Source organism: Quercus robur, chromosome 1, assembly GCF_932294415.1.
Source record: "Quercus robur chromosome 1, dhQueRobu3.1, whole genome shotgun sequence".
In the NCBI taxonomy this organism is placed as follows: Eukaryota; Viridiplantae; Streptophyta; class Magnoliopsida; order Fagales; family Fagaceae; genus Quercus; species Quercus robur.
The window spans coordinates 18575758-18585593 of NC_065534.1; the positions used below are offsets into that span (position 1 = coordinate 18575758).

Genomic DNA, 9836 nt, shown 5'->3' on the forward strand with positions numbered 1-9836 from the left:
TTTCTTTATTTTCATGTGTTATATCTTTCGTTGAAGTAAATTTGCAAAATATGAGCTTTCCAAGTTTCCATGCTAAGGATGCGTGCGCTTGGTGAAGAATGCGCATGCAACCTGAACCCAAATCTAGGAAAATATTATTTTTATCAATCTGTTTGTTTTTCACATGTTATTTGACTTTGTTTGACTATGTTTTAGGTTAATTAATTATGTTTAATTGTTTTCTATGTTTTAGTTTATTTTTGCCATGTTAGGTTTAATTTGATATCTTTCCTTATGTGTTTGATTTAATTGTTAGTTTTCCTTTTTAATTATTATTTTTAATATATTTCTTTCTTTGTTTTAATGTGTTTCCTTTTATATTGTGAAGAGATATTTGACATATTTTGTGTGTTATTTCATTAAATGTATGGTGTATGTTTAGGTTTGGGATTAGGGCTTTTTTAATAATATCTTTGTTTAAACATGGCCTATCAACACATAATGGAAGTCAGGTAGTCTTGGGTGCCTAGCACATTCTAAAGCCGTACCCAAACTCCAAACCCAATGTACAGTGAATAAGACCTATGTAAGTAAATGGTCCAAAATGCCCAATTTGGTTACTAGACCTAAATGGATCCGGATTTTCTCCATTTCACTTTGAAATGGAGAAGGTCCATTTCATGAATAGGATCTATTTTAAATAGATCAATGGCTTAGAACAACCCACCTCACTATCTCACTTAAAAGCCCAACCTAACAGTGTTAAAGCTCATTAACTATAAAGGTAAATAAATAAAGAAAAGAAAAGAAGAACAAGAACATTGGAGGATAGTAGAGTAGAAGAAGAAACAATACCCGGATCCTTAAAATCTTAAATCAAAGTGATGATGCTCAAAATTGTCAATAGGTTAATCATCCAAACCCATAGTTTTCCGTAAGAGGTGAAGAGTCAGAAATAGAACGAAAATACTTTCAGAGGGCACTGATGTGGTGCTGGCCTAAGACCCTTCGAAAGTTAAGTCTTTTATGCATGAATAACGAGTCATGAGAGTAGGCCTGAAGAGTTACACTTGTTGTATTGAGTCCTTAATTTGAGACGGGCCAGCCTTCTCAAACAGTAGGCCTTGTAGTCTAAGTTAGCTAAAAAGTTCCTCATCACAAAGCATTCAATAACTATTGAGAAAATGAGGAAGGGTGATGCTACAGAAAGACCAAAAAATAAAGACCCACTTCTCAAACCCATTCGTTAACTATAGAGAAAACTCAAAAAAGGGAAGAACCATTCGTTAAGTATAGAGAAAACTCGGAAAAGGGAAAGAAGAGAATAAGAGCTTTGTGTCCGTAAAGATTAAAAACCTAAATTGGTTGCTAATCTGCTACAAGAAGATAAAGAATCTAGATTGGCTGCTAATTTACTACTGAACAATTTTCACTCAAAACTACCAAGTATTCCCACTCTTTGCCACACCACAGCCACCATCCGAACATCATCGGCAGTAGATTTATCGTCACCTAACATATGCTTGTTTTGTTCTCAAACCCATTCGATCTTCTTTCCATTTTGTTTTCTTGTTCTTTTTTTAGATGTTTTCTTATTTCTTGGTTGAACTAACGTTAACTCCAACTCCGTTACTCCTATTAATGTTTTTAAAATGAGGTGGCACATTGTATGCCATTGATACATTTTAAATAGATCCTAGCCTCAAAATGGACCCTCTCTATTTCACAATGGAATGGAGATATCCAAATCTAACCTAAATCAAGTGGTGACTCACAAATCTTTGTCTTCGGTTTATTTGGCTAAGGCATACTTCTCATGGGGGTATCAACCACACGTGCAATGTGAGATGATGCACTCACAGATACCTTGCAAAATTACTGATTCTTCTAAAAACATAAGCTATTAGGAGATGGTAAATTTAATTATTTAACCACATAATTCAAACATTTTTGCCCACCAATAACAACCATCATTTAAAATTTTTTGTGATAATATCGTGGACATAACATTTCTCTTTTGATATCTTACTTTCTATGCACTGTTTTGTCCAATCTAAAAGCATTCCTTGCTACATAATTTGCATCCATATGTCTTTGATTCATATTTCACGTTATAAATTCATATGTGAACTTCATTCATAAGAGGAATTGTTAGGATGAGTTCGCTTTTTGTTAGAATTGTTGTGCAAGCAAACTTCTCCAACCTGGTCTAAAGTAAGTGCCAAGTTACTGCAATTTCATAAAGGCTACTAGGCTGTGATCTGTCTATTATGCTTTTTTAATATAAAAAAATTTTAAACCCGTAAATGATAGTGTCTATTATGGGTACCCGGTTTGTAATATGACTATTGAGGTTGAGGTTACTCTTTGATATAAACAAACTTGACTAAATGGCTTAGTTTGCTCTAAACAAGCTTGGATTGAACTGAGTTTAGGATTTTTTTTTTTCTTTTTTTTTTTTTTGGTGATTGAAATGTTTTTGGGGCTAGTTAGATCACTTCACTAAATTGAGTCCCTGTCCTCCTAAACCAAATATATGCCTCCTTATACAAAGTTTGGCTATAAAGGGTGTGTTTAGATACTGCTTATTTTGTTACTGAAATTGAAAAATTATTGTTGAAAATACTGTAGATAAAGGTAAAAATTAGTTAAAATAGTACAATAGGGCCCATGAATAGTGCCAAAAAGTGCAGTGAGACCTATGAATAGTAGCAAAAATAAGCTGAATAGTGAAATAATTTTAATTTTTCATTTCTATCCAAACGGAGGCAAACTTATTCAATATTTTTTTATGGGGTGTAAATTTTGACCAATCCACCGTTGGATCATTTTCTTCTTATATCCTCTATACTTGAGAAATTTCCAGAAGATCAAAGATCAATAACCATGTCATCAATCAATTGTTTAAATTACAAATTTTTGTAATATAAAATTATAAATAAAAAATAAGTTTATGGATCATATAGTAAATAACATCCAATTGGTACAAAATTTGCCATGTGTGTTAAGAGTGTAAAGAACATGTAATCTAATAGTTAAAATTTTAAAATATTTAGCAATGTTAATTTTTTTAAAAATAAAGTGAAAATAAACAATAATTCTAGGGATACAACTATTGCTTACAGTATTTTTCATAACCATTGACATTACATGTTGTGATTTGTACATAATAAAAGTGACGTTACTTGTAAAGTTATATGAAAATAATGTTACTAAAATTATAATAGACTACATTAATAATTTTGAAAAAAATAAATGTCACGTTTTTATTCTGTAGTATTACTTGAAAATAAATGGGATCATGCCCTCATCTGTAGGACTTAATGTGGGAATTGTGTTCCCACATTTTCACTAAGAAAACCAAAATGTAAATTATATTGTTTAAGTGGAGCTGATATTCTTCATCATGTAGTATTGTATATATATATATGTATATAAATACAATGAATTTATGCATGTGTTTTTATTTATTAAACTTATGAATTATAAGAATAAGCTATTTTTATTTTCATATTGGAAGAAAAATGATGTCTTTTATTGTAATACCCGAAAAAAAAAAAAAAAAAGGATTTAAAAGGAGGGGTATTTAAGTAAATTTGTTTATGGGGTCAATTGTTATAATTAACATTTGCTAAGGGGTTTTTTAGAAAATAAGGTTGAAACCCTAGTTATATATAGTCTAATTTTTTTAAGTCAGCGTATAATGGCAGAAATAATTTGAGAGAAGAGACTACTCAAAGGATTGAAGTAGAGAATGATTGACTACATTCTTGAGGTAATATCTAAGGATTTTAGGGGAAGTGATAGGGAAAAGTTCTTGTTGGAATGGCTTTTAGAGATTGTGAAGAATAGCGAGTTTTGATGTTGTGTTGTGAGCAGGAAAGAAAGCTTAGTGATTTTGGGATTGGATGGTCTTCTAATAGTTTTATATTTATCGGCCAATTGGCATTATGTACATGAGGTTTGGATTTTGTTCCTTTTAAATTATTGGAGATCTGTTCATAAAGAAATTGTTGAGGTATTTTGGATTTATTTGATTTAAGGGATAATTACAGCAAACCCACCTGAGGTTTGGCCCGTTTTCGCTTTGCCTACCCGTGGTTCAAAACTTATCACTTTGCCCACCTGAACTTCAATCTGTTACCCATCCGTTACCCACCTCTCCCTTTGCCGTTAGAAAAACATATTTTTAAGGAAAAACAAACATAACAAAGATAAAAAAGTTAGGGTTTTTTATTGCTTAAGAACTTGTATGAGAACAAATTTTCTCAATGCAAAATGAATTTTAACCAATCTCCATGTTAAACAAAAGATATATCGAAGCAAATAACAACAAAAACAACAAGGACAAGGACAACATTGTCAAAACTGGCCTGGTTTCTTCCCCAACCTGGTTTCTCAATCCCATAATCTTCACCATCACTCCCAAAACCAGAAGTCAAACTTGAATTCAAATTCAAATTCAAATCCGCACCACTTTCCCCAAACCCCACTTCCTTCCAATCCTATCCAACAACCCACACCCTCAATTGCGCAATCAGCCTCTCCTCCACATTCCAATGCCAACAATCTCCACTTCCCTTACACCCTTTTCTCTCAAATTCAGAACATTGATGTGAAAACCAATATGGGAACCGATATTCTCGTCGATGGATTTTCTTGTACATCGTAACAATGTTACTGTCATCGAACGGAAGATAACTTACGAGAAACACAAAGAGAATAACCCCACAAGACCATGCGTCGGCTTTCGACCCATCGTAGCCGCGCCGCCGACAGACAACCTCGGGAGCCGTATAAGCCGGGGTCCCACAAGCCGTATGAAGCAAGCCATTTTTGAGCTGTTCGGGCAAAGCCGAGAGACCAAAGTCGGAGACTTTGAGGTTTCCGTCTTTGTCCAACAGGATATTATGCGGCTTCACATTACGGTGAGCGACGCCATTTTTGTGACAGAAGCTTAGAGCCAAGACGAGCTGGTGAAAGTATCGGCGCGCGGTTGGCTCGGCGAGTTTGCCTCGGCGCGAGATTTTGGAGAAGAGCTCGCCACCGGTGGCGAGTTTGACCACGAGATAGATCTTGGTCTTCGTGGGCATGACTTCGTGGATTTTAAGGATGTTTGGATGGTCTTGGAGTCATTTCATGGCTAACACCTCTCGGATTATCCAAGGTTCCATTGTGGCGTCAACGGTTTTCGACTTGTCGATGATTTTGACTACCACAGAGGTGTCGTCCTTTAGGGACTGGGCCTGGTAGACCTTGGCAAAGCTGCCACGGCCCAGTAATTTTCCCAGTTTGTATTTGCCAAGAAGAGTGGTGGATGGTGGTGGTGGCGGCAGCGGCGGTGGGATCCCTTCCATCGTGGTGGGTGGAGGGAGAGTGGGGGAGTTTTAACTTTTAAGAGGCAGTGGAAAAAGGCAAAAGAGTAGGCCACAATGCACATCAGTGCTTGAGAAGTTCTTAAGCAATAAAAAACCCTAACTTTTTGATCTTTGTTATGTTTGTTTTTCCTTAAAAATATGTTTTTCTAATGGCAAAGGGAGAGGTCGGTAACGGATTGAAGTTCAGGTGGGCAAAGTGATAAGTTTTGAACCACGGGTAGGCAAAGCGAAAACAGGCCAAACCTCAGGTGGGTTTGCTGTAATTATCCCTTAATTTAATTTTTGAGGATAAATTTTAGTTGCTAAGAAGGCCTTGCACACTTGTAGGGTGCTTACTTTATAAGCGTGCGGCGGTTGTCACGTGGTTGTCTTTATAGTTGGGTTCGGGGCGTGACAATTATAATGGTATCAGAGCTTAGGTTTTGATCTTGTAGACTTTAGGCTAGGTTTTGATTTAGAATGAAATCTGTGCCCAAGGCATTACAATTCTAGTTATCATTTATGAAGGTTATTAGGTCATAGATAGTGTTCTTTTGATGACTTGATGAGAAGTGTAAGTGAGGTTCCATCATATGATGATTTGTTAGGTCATGTTTGAAGGATTTGATATTAATGTCTATGTGGTTATGCGTGTGTGACTTATAAATACAAAAGGGAGGATTTTAATTGATATACTTCTATGATCTTATACTAGTATTAAACGGGTGTATTTTATTCTTGAAAATTTTGTAACTGATCAGATTGGTTATTAAAACTTCCTCTTCTTATTAAAAGGAAAAGAGAGTGAGAAAAGAACAAGCAAAGGAAATCTTCCTGCTGTTTTGCGATTGATCTTTTGAAAACTCATTTGATAATTTTGCCTAATATAGTCGGCCTACCTAAGGTTAGTTTGATTTGTAGGGGATTCTCATATGTCTAAGTATTGAATGATAATTTACTATATGACCTATTCATAATTTGGAGTGCTTGATCATTTTTTTTAGTGCTTGATCATTTTTTAGCGAATTGGAAATTTGTAGAACATTATTTAGGGGTTAAGGTTTGATGTTAGAGCTATAAGTCCTTGATTTTAGTTTATATGGAGTTAACAAATTGACGGAAAATTTATAGTGTGAAGGAAAATCAATTTGTGGTTATTGTAGTTCACATTATATTATATGTTATTATATAAATTCTAAGGGTGTTTAAAGAATTCAGTAATATATCGATGGACTTCCTTGGATTCTAATGTTAAGGACCAACTTTCTTTTGGATCATTGTACTTGTTAGGGTTGACCTACATGGACTACCATAGCCTAATTTATGTTCGAGGTAGTCCTTAAATGTTTTTGAGACATGTTCTATTACTTAGAAGTTTAAGGTCCTCAATTTCTTTTCTATGGACTTGGAAGATTGTTTAATATTCTGGGGAATAAGTTTTGATGCTAGAAATGAAATTCTTTGATTTTAGCTAATAAGAGATAATTGATTGACTCAATAGAACATGAATTGTGTAGAAAGCAATGTTTGTGGTATTATAGAATTGGATTAGTGAACCATATTTTGATTGGATATTGATGGACTTGGGTGGCAAGAGAGTTTGTTTTGAAAGACTTACAATTTGAATTATAGTCAATTCTGGTTCCTTTTGTTTTATATTGGCAAATGGTTAATGATTATAAATTGCATTTTACTCTAAGTTCTAGCCTGCTAGGACAATATTATTTGTGAGGTTTAAAAAAAAAAAAATGGAAAAGAGAATAGTGGTTTGAGATACTTCATGGACTATTCCCTTCTAGACGATGTACACTTAGAGATTAGGATTTCATAATAGGAAATATATTTATGAGGAACCCAACTCTTCAATGAGTTCTATCCCAAGTATCATTTGGAGATTATAGATGAATAAATGTTGCTTACTTGCGAAGATAATTTGTGATTAAGATGGAGGTTCTATGACAGACCCTTATATCAATGCCCAATTGATTATTTATGGAGACTTTGGAATTTCTATTTTACAAAACTTGAGGAAGAAAAGATATACACATGTCTTGTAAATTAGTTTTGAACTTATGAAAGTTTGGAACCTTAATTTGGATGCACTACTTAATTTTGAGGTATAGAATTAAATGGATGCTAGCATTCAATGGTCTATGGTTAATCTCACAATTGTGGATTTTCAGTTGTTGTAATTTTTGTGGACTACTTAGGCCATGGAATTTTGTTGAAATTAATAATTGATGGAAAATCAGTTATTGGGGTTAATCTAAACGAATGGGCCTTGGAACTTTTATTCATATTGAAAGGAACTTAGAGAGCTATTTGGACTAGAGATATGTATATCTTAAAAGAATCTTATATTTTTGTAATATGGCTGTTCTTAAACTATGGGTAATTGAGTAAGAGATTTTATACTTGTATTGTATTATGCAGTGGAAGCATCATGGCTCCATTTGCTTTGGAAATTTTATTTATTTATTTTACACATCTTGGGAAGGAAAGTCTACACATATGTTGTGAAATAGTTTGAACTATGGTGATGAGTAATAAATTATATAGATCGATACAATTGTGGCTTTAGAGTAGCGCAGTGGAAGCGTGATAATTGGTTCAGTTTGTGATGAATTCAAAGGACTGAATTCTTATAAGCGGGGGAGATTGTAATACCAGAAAAAAAAAAAAAAAGATTTAAAAGGAGGGGTATTTAAGTAAATTTGTTTATGGGGTCAATTGTTATAATTAACATTTGCTAAGGGGTTTTTTAGAAAATAAGGTTGAAACCCTAGTTATATATAGTCTAATTTTTTTAAGTCAGCGTATAATGGCAGAAATAATTTGAGAGAAGAGACTACTCAAAGGATTGAAGTAGAGAATGATTGACTACATTCTTGAGGTAATATCTAAGGATTTTAGGGGAAGTGATAGGGAAAAGTTCTTGTTGGAATGACTTTTAGAGATTGTGAAGAATAACGAGTTTTGATGTTGTGTTGTGAGCAGGAAAGAAAGCTTAGTGATTTTGGGATTGGATGGTCTTCTAATAGTTTTATATTTATCGGCCAATTGGCATTATGTACATGAGGTTTGAATTTTGTTCCTTTTAAATTATTGGAGATCTGTTCATAAAGAAATTGTTGAGGTATTTTGGATTTATTTGATTTAATTTTTGAGGATAAATTTTAGTTGCTAAGAAGGCCTTGCACACTTGTAGGGTGCTTACTTTATAAGCGTGCGACGGTTGTCACGTGGTTGTCTTTATAGTTGGGTTCGGGGCGTGACATTTATAAATAGTAAAGAAAGAAAAGTTATATAATACGATTTAGTAAGAGTAAAAAAAAAAAAAAAAAAAAAAAAAGAAGAAGAAGAAGAAGTTTTAGAAAGCTTTAACTTTTTTTTTTTTTTTTTTTTTTTTTGAGAAGAAGAAAGCTTTAACTAATGACTGCTGAGTACCCTAATAATATATTTAGACCAAAAAAAAGAGTTAAATTATTGATTTGGTTATTTAATCCTTGAATAAAGCTGATTTTTTTTTTTTTTTTTGGTTAAAGGGAAATATTTTTTTTAAAAAAATTTGCACCATGACATTTCAGAATCTAGATTTTACCCTCTAAAATTTGGGGGAGTTTGGATTTTACTCCTTAAAATTTGGGAGTATTTGGATTTTATACCCTGAAATTTTAGAATTTGGGGTGTAAATCCAAACACACCCAAACTTCGAATGAGTAAAATCTAAATTCTAAAATTTCAAGGTGTAAAATTCAAGTACTCCAAATTTTTGAGGTATAATTTGCAAATTACCCTTAATAACAATTGTAGGGATATTGGGCTCAGAAACTCATTATCTATGTATATAATGAGTTTAGGGCCCAAGCCGAGGATTAGAGGTCGTAGACATTGTCAAGAAAACCTATGTTAGTAAATGAAAAAGTCAGTTTTGATCATAACTGCCCAGGGGATTGGGCCGAGGACTAATGCCTCCTCGACTAACCAAGACCGTGGTTCGTAGAGTTGTTCTGTCGTCCGGGGGAATGTCCCAAGAACATTCTTTTGATACAGATAAGCACTACGGGAACACAGGACAGGGAGGAGTCCTAAAATATCAAAGGAAAACTATTACCATTACATTGAATGTTTTGTAGCTAACTTTCTGGCTGCATTAATGTGGAGAAGACTCCTGAACAGTGTTGCATTGACTACCCAACGCATAAAAGGACTGAGAGGGTGCCCGATGGGACAAGCACTCAAGTAGTGGCTTGAATAATCAACAAGTGAAGAGTCAAGATTGTCGAAGGAAAACTATATAATAAAAGAGACCCTCCATGGAGAGTAGATCGAGAAATTAAGAGAGAAACACTGTAGCAATTAAGAACCAACTTTGTAATCAAACTTGTAAGAAATATATAGGAATTAACTTCCTTGGACTATGCCGAGAACGATTTTCTTTGAATTAATTCAATCCATTTTCATGTTCTTGTTAATTGAGCTCACTTTATTTGTTGTTAA

The 9836-nt window shown here is 33.9% G+C and overlaps 1 pseudogene; it reads right to left on the reverse strand.

Annotated features, from left to right (window-relative positions):
- Positions 1 to 4484: 4484 nt before the first annotated feature.
- On the reverse strand, positions 4485 to 5385 carry LOC126727515 (CBL-interacting serine/threonine-protein kinase 7-like; annotated as a pseudogene).
- Between the last annotated feature and the right edge of the window lie 4451 nt (positions 5386 to 9836).